Below are 6,000 nucleotides of genomic sequence, written 5' to 3'. Positions count from 1 at the left end.
ACTGGATTGCAGGAGCTCTGAATCATATGTTATATTATATATATATCAGTATTAGATAATATGATTAACTTGTCTACATAAGATTATATAAAAATAGATAAATTATATTATCGGATAATATATTTATTATCTTGGTGGGAGCTTGAAGAATCAGTTTTCAATAATAAATGTCCCTTGTTCATGCCACTTTGATGGTGAATGCAAATAATAACAAGGAATAAATTCAGCATGCATTCCTTAGTCATGAGGAGAAATGCCCCTCACTTATCTGCACTGGAAAAGTCCTTTGAGTGGAAAACTAAAAACTAACTTAGGTGTTCTACATAACCAAATTCTATAAAATTATTTGTTACATAGCTCCTGTTGACTGACACAGACCAGCTTTGACAAAAGAGTTTTCCAAAGAAATTAGCTTATAAATATAATTTCAGGAGGCAGAACTTTGTTTCAGGAAGTAATTTTCATCAACATATAATTTAATAACATACTTTTATATACAACATCTTATAGCTTACTTCTCTCTCTGGGAGAACCTGGCAAGCAATCGAGAGTTTTCTGCCCACATGGGAGAGCCTCGCAAACTCCCCATGGTGTATTCATATGCCAAACCAGTAACAATGCTGGGTCTCATTCCCCTGACCCTGAAAGAGCCTCCAATGCAGCATTGTTGGGAAGGGCAAGTAAAGAGAGACTTCTAAAATCTCAGGGCTAGGATGAATGGAGACATTACTGAGACCACTTGAGAAATTTGATGATCATGGGATGATGATGATGATGATGACTTTTACTTTTCAACAATTGCAATGTTGGTGAAATGTCACTATCATCAAAGTAAATTCCCAAAGATCTTTGTGATGGTGGTTGGAGTCATTGTACAAATTATTTTTATACTATTTGACAATTTATAATGAATCCCAAGAAAGGCTTTCTTTTACATCTGAGTTGAGAGGCCTTATATTTATTGGGTACCTACTATATTTCAGGCACTCCATTAAGTTATGGAGTATCAATAATAATCAAAAAAGATATGGTTCCTTCCTTTAGGAAGCTGAGAAATGTTCTGAAGGAACAGAATAAGTTCTTTGAGAGTATATTATTTGGAGTTTAACCCAGTCATGAGGGACAGAGACGGCCTCCTGAAACGTATAACATTTGTCTGAAGCCAGAAAGATGAGTAGGAATTGGCTGCACAAGCCACCTATTAGTTCAATCTTGACTCAATGGAATATTTAAGAAACAGTATTTATGATAATTTAGAGTACATATATTTGGGGGGCTGAAGTGATAATACAGCTGGTAGGCACTTGCCTTGCATGTGGATAACCTGCATTGGATTCTCTGTACTGAATACGGTCCTTCAAATCCTCCAGACCCTTAAACAAAAGCAAAAAGTTTTAGGGATTTTCTGGGGGTTCAAGGGTTTTGGACTACACTTGGCAGTACTCAGGGCTTACTCCTGGCTCTATGCCCAGGCATCACTCCTGATAGGGCTTGGGGGACTATCTGAATGCCAGGGATCAAACCTTGGTTGGCCTGAAAGGCAAGTGCCCTATCTGTTGTGCTATCACTCTGCGCCCCAAAATATATCTTTTAGAATAAATAAGGTATACTTCAATAATAAGAAATGAACTCCTAGTGCTTTTCTTTTCATATTTTCTCACCTGAGTGTTACAAATTCTAGGTGAAAGAAATTGAGAACTCACTGATCTATTTCTGTCAACATTTCCCATGCTCTTCCCATTTGACTCAACTTCTAATTGCTGGTATGTGAGTGTGTGCTTGACTGCTGTCTCTGCTCATTAGTATCTGCTCAACTGTGTACAGGGAAAAACCCTAGAGGATGCGGGTTAATCCCGAGTCTGTAAGATTCTCTGAACCAGTGATAGACGGGTGGTAGGATACCCTTGACCAAGAACCTTAACGTCTTGGGCAGGAAAACTCTGAAGCATCTGGTTCTTAGAGACTCTAAAAGGTAAATTCCTTCAATCCGCAGTGGGAACTTGCTTTATTGATTGTGTTCATTTGTCTACAGGTGTTTTCTGAGCATTTCTTTGTGAAGGTCAATCACTGTACCACTGTCATCCCATTGCTCATCGATTTGCTCGAGCGGGCACCAGTAACATCTCCATTGTGAGACTTGTTGTGACTGTTTTTGGCATATCGAATACGCCATGGGTAGCTTGCCAGGCTCTCTCAGAGGGATGGAGAAATCAAACCTGGGTCAGCCACTTGCAAGGCAAGCGCCCAACCCGCTGTGCTATCAAATGTCAATTAGCTTTGTCTATGACACTCAGTTGTTTGGTGAAACACCAGTCAAGAGGATCTGTAAAAGTGAGTTTCAAATGTAATTAATATTGAAATAAGTAGGCTCTGAATAAAACATATTTCTTTCCCTATGTAGCTGGGCCACATCCAGTCGATTCAGACAAAGAAGAGGATCCCCCAAAGAAGAAATTCTGCTACAGACAGCCTTCAGATTTCAGCTACATTAACCCTTCCCAAGTCTCCACTCTGCTGGCCTGCTCTATAGCTTTCAGATATTTCTGCCCCCAATCCTTAAAGTAAATCACAATGTTTCTCTATTTGCAGATACACATACATATGCTCACATATACATACATATCCAGCCATGTATTGCTTAAGTACAGTGACAATTCAGCCTATGATGGACGGACTGCATATATAATAGTCCCAATAAGCTGAATCATGTCGCCTGGGTGTGCAGTAAGGTGCATCATCAGGGTTTGTATAACTACTCTCTGCTGGTCACCTAACAATGCATCCCTCAGAACATACTCTTGTTCATAAGCAACATGTGACTGCATTCATGTATATACAGACGTGTGTGTGCATAACTACATGACTTGCTGAAAGGATAAATGTACTTAGATCCAGGGCTCAGTTCTAAATCCACTCTCACTGGTTCTGTTTCCCCCTGGAATGATTTGCCAACACTTGCTCTGGCACACCCTTGCAGTCAGTAGAGACTGGCAGGTAAGAAGAGACTCGTTGGCATCCCTGTTCAATGCTATAGGCCGATCCCTTCCAAAATGTGTCACCATGCTGACCGTATTGTCCATTGACCAGCTTCTTGAAGCAATGGCCCATTGCCCCACCCAGTTCACCTCACCCTTCCATCTCAGTGCCAAGCCCACTCCCCAGGCGCTGATGACAACCTACCCAGGTTGCCCACATAGGCTGTACAGAGCAGCTTTCCCTCCACAATACCCACACCCAACAGACTGGAACTCACACATCCGCATGTCTTGTTCTGAAGCCAGCTCAGACAGCATCTCTGCAGCTGTCCCACGCTGCTCCAGGCTCCAGTGATGTCTAGGTGCTGAGCTCAGCTAGGGCCTGGCTCAGAGAAGGTGGCACTCTGGAGGGACCTCAGAAAGGCACAGCTGACTGAAAGAATCTCTAGGCCTAGTGAGCTGTTTCATTGTCTCATTCCAGAGACCTTCAGGGGAGTTGTCGGTGGGAAAGCAGGAAAAGGAGTCACCAAGCTGCTGCTGTTATTCTCCCATCCCCACACAAGTCTAGTGCGTCTAGCTCTCAGTCAAATATTTGCCAAAGTGTTGACAGATGCTGCCAGTTCTCTTGTTCTGGAGCCTAAGGCCTCACATTTGAAAGAGCAAATCAGCAGACAGAGCAAACTCAGTGGGTTTGTAGCAGCAGCACAGGAACTGGTGCAGGAAGCATTTTTAGACTCTGCAGACACAAAGTATTCGCTGCTTCTAATGGGTCCTGGAGATAGCTGGGCACTCCCCCAGACTGACTGAGGTCTGCAGCACATCAGGTGAAACAGCAGAAAGAAAGGAGACAGCCAGAGGCCTCCATGGAGGATACGCTTTACGACACCCTCAGCTGCTGTGCCCTCACACCCACCTTTGACCTGCTGAGGCAGTGAGTATTCCGGGAAGTAGCAAACCCCAAACTCTTGGCAACCAAAGGGGAAATGGTGGAATGGGCCAATGGATGAGGCCAAAAGCATGAGCCAAAAGTCTCCTGGACCAAGGATTAGGAGACAAGAGTCCCCCAGATCACTATGAACCCCCAAGATGGCATCTCCAAAGTCAAGGGTTTCCATGCGAGGGTGACACTGCAGTAGCAGGACAAACCTCAGGACAGGGGTTTCTGATCCAACCCTAGAGAGTGAGTGACCACTCGTCACCCAGGGTCAGTCATCCTTGTTTACAGTGTGACTAGGGGAATTATGGCCTGGAAAGGCTCTAATTGTGACTGCTGTGGGGGTTCAATTTCAAACTCCAAAATGAGGGTCCCTTCTCATCCCATGACTATGACAACCAGTTCTCAAGCAGTGATCAGGAAGTGGTGAAAGACTGCAAACATGTGGGGAGCCATGTGGCCAGCCCCCTACTATCTGGAGTTTCTGTCCTCCTGGAGAAAATGCACATGCTCCTGTCCTTGAGAACGCAACTCCAGATGAGAAGATGGGGACCCCACAGCAAGGGGTGAGGAGGGACAGGTGGAAGGTCTGAAGATTGGGTAGGTAGGCCACACTTAGAGATGCCAATTTCTCTACCCCAAGACCCCTTGAGGAAGTCAAAATTTCCTGGCCTGTGCCTGGGTGGGTCCCAGGGCAAGAGAATGGGTCCAGCTTCAGGTCTGGCCTCTGGAGGCCAGCAGATAGCCCCTGGGACCGCCTTTCAGCCAGTCAATCTTACCCCGGGGCTGCCCTCCACCACCCTGGACGTGATTGACGCAGTACCCTCCCAGTCCAAGGAGCAATAAAAAAATGTGTATGTGGGGGATGGCTTTGGGGTTAATCTCATCTGAGTCTAGTTAATGAAGAAAGAAGGAAAATCTATCAGCAAGACGCGGTTGCTACTCGCAGTGAACGCCGTTCTGGGCGAAGAAGAGCTGACCTTGGCAAGTCTCCCAAGCAGGACAGCTGGGAAGACCCAAGAAGGGCATTTGTCAGGATCAGGCTCTGAATCTCAATACGCTGACAGCAGCAAGGGCTCCATCATCTCCAGATACTCAACAGCCATGACCAACAAGAAAGTGTTTTATCTCCAGGGCCTTTGAGGCTTGCCAGGTAATAGTTCTACAAACTAGCTGGGTTTTGCTCTAAAGTTTCCTGGTAAGCAGAGAACTGTTACTTCTTAAGCAGTTCCATGCAGGGTGGGGGGGACTGACGCATGCAGATTTACCCTGGAGGGTCCTATCTTCTCACCAACCTCATGCACTTGGGAGGAGGAGCAGAGGTGCTCTTGGGGTCACAGCATTATGCTACCTCAGAGGGCAGACATGCAATATTCTCAGCTCCAGTTCCCTGAGCCCCAACTCACCCCCCCTTCTCCCTTCTCAAAGTACACAGGTAGAGAGGGCAAGACCTTGGAACCGGTCACCCTGCCATCAGGCAGAATGAGATCAAGCCAGGTCTGAGTGAGCTCTTGCAGAACTTTTTTTGGACATCCTGAAGGGCCAAGCAGACCCTAAAGCGTGAATTAGAGATAGCAGAGTGGACCTGTCATGGGTTATGGTTCCAGAAAATAGAAGCCCCTGGGGCTGGAGTGATAGCACAGCTGGTAGGGCATTTGCCTTGCATGTGGCCAACCCAGTTGATTCCCAGCATCCCATATGGTTCCCCAAGCACCGCCAGTAGGAACTCCTGAGTGCAGAGCCAGGAGTAACCCCTGAGCATTACCGGAAGTGACCCAAGTAGCTGAATAAAAGAAAATAGAAACCCTTGATGGCATGTAGTCAGTGACCCTGGAGACATCCAGTATGATAGGAAAACAACCTGGTGCAGGCCCTCTCACCAGCACGCAAGTCTGGAGCTCTTTTATTCTCTGCCTCATCTTGTGGGACTTAATGCTGCCCCCCTGGGATTAGACACTGATTCTGGCTTGAACCTTGACCTCTGCAAATCTGAGTTTTCTCGAAGCAGCTGGCTGCCACCCCACAAGCCTGAGTCACACCTCCTGGTTAGGGTGATCAGATGGGGCAAATAAAAATCCAGGAGGCCCGTTT

This window comes from Sorex araneus, chromosome X (genome assembly GCF_027595985.1).
Source record: "Sorex araneus isolate mSorAra2 chromosome X, mSorAra2.pri, whole genome shotgun sequence".
NCBI lineage: Eukaryota > Metazoa > Chordata > Mammalia > Eulipotyphla > Soricidae > Sorex > Sorex araneus.
The sequence above is the reverse complement of the archived record's forward strand: the minus strand, read 5'-3'. Positions refer to the sequence as shown.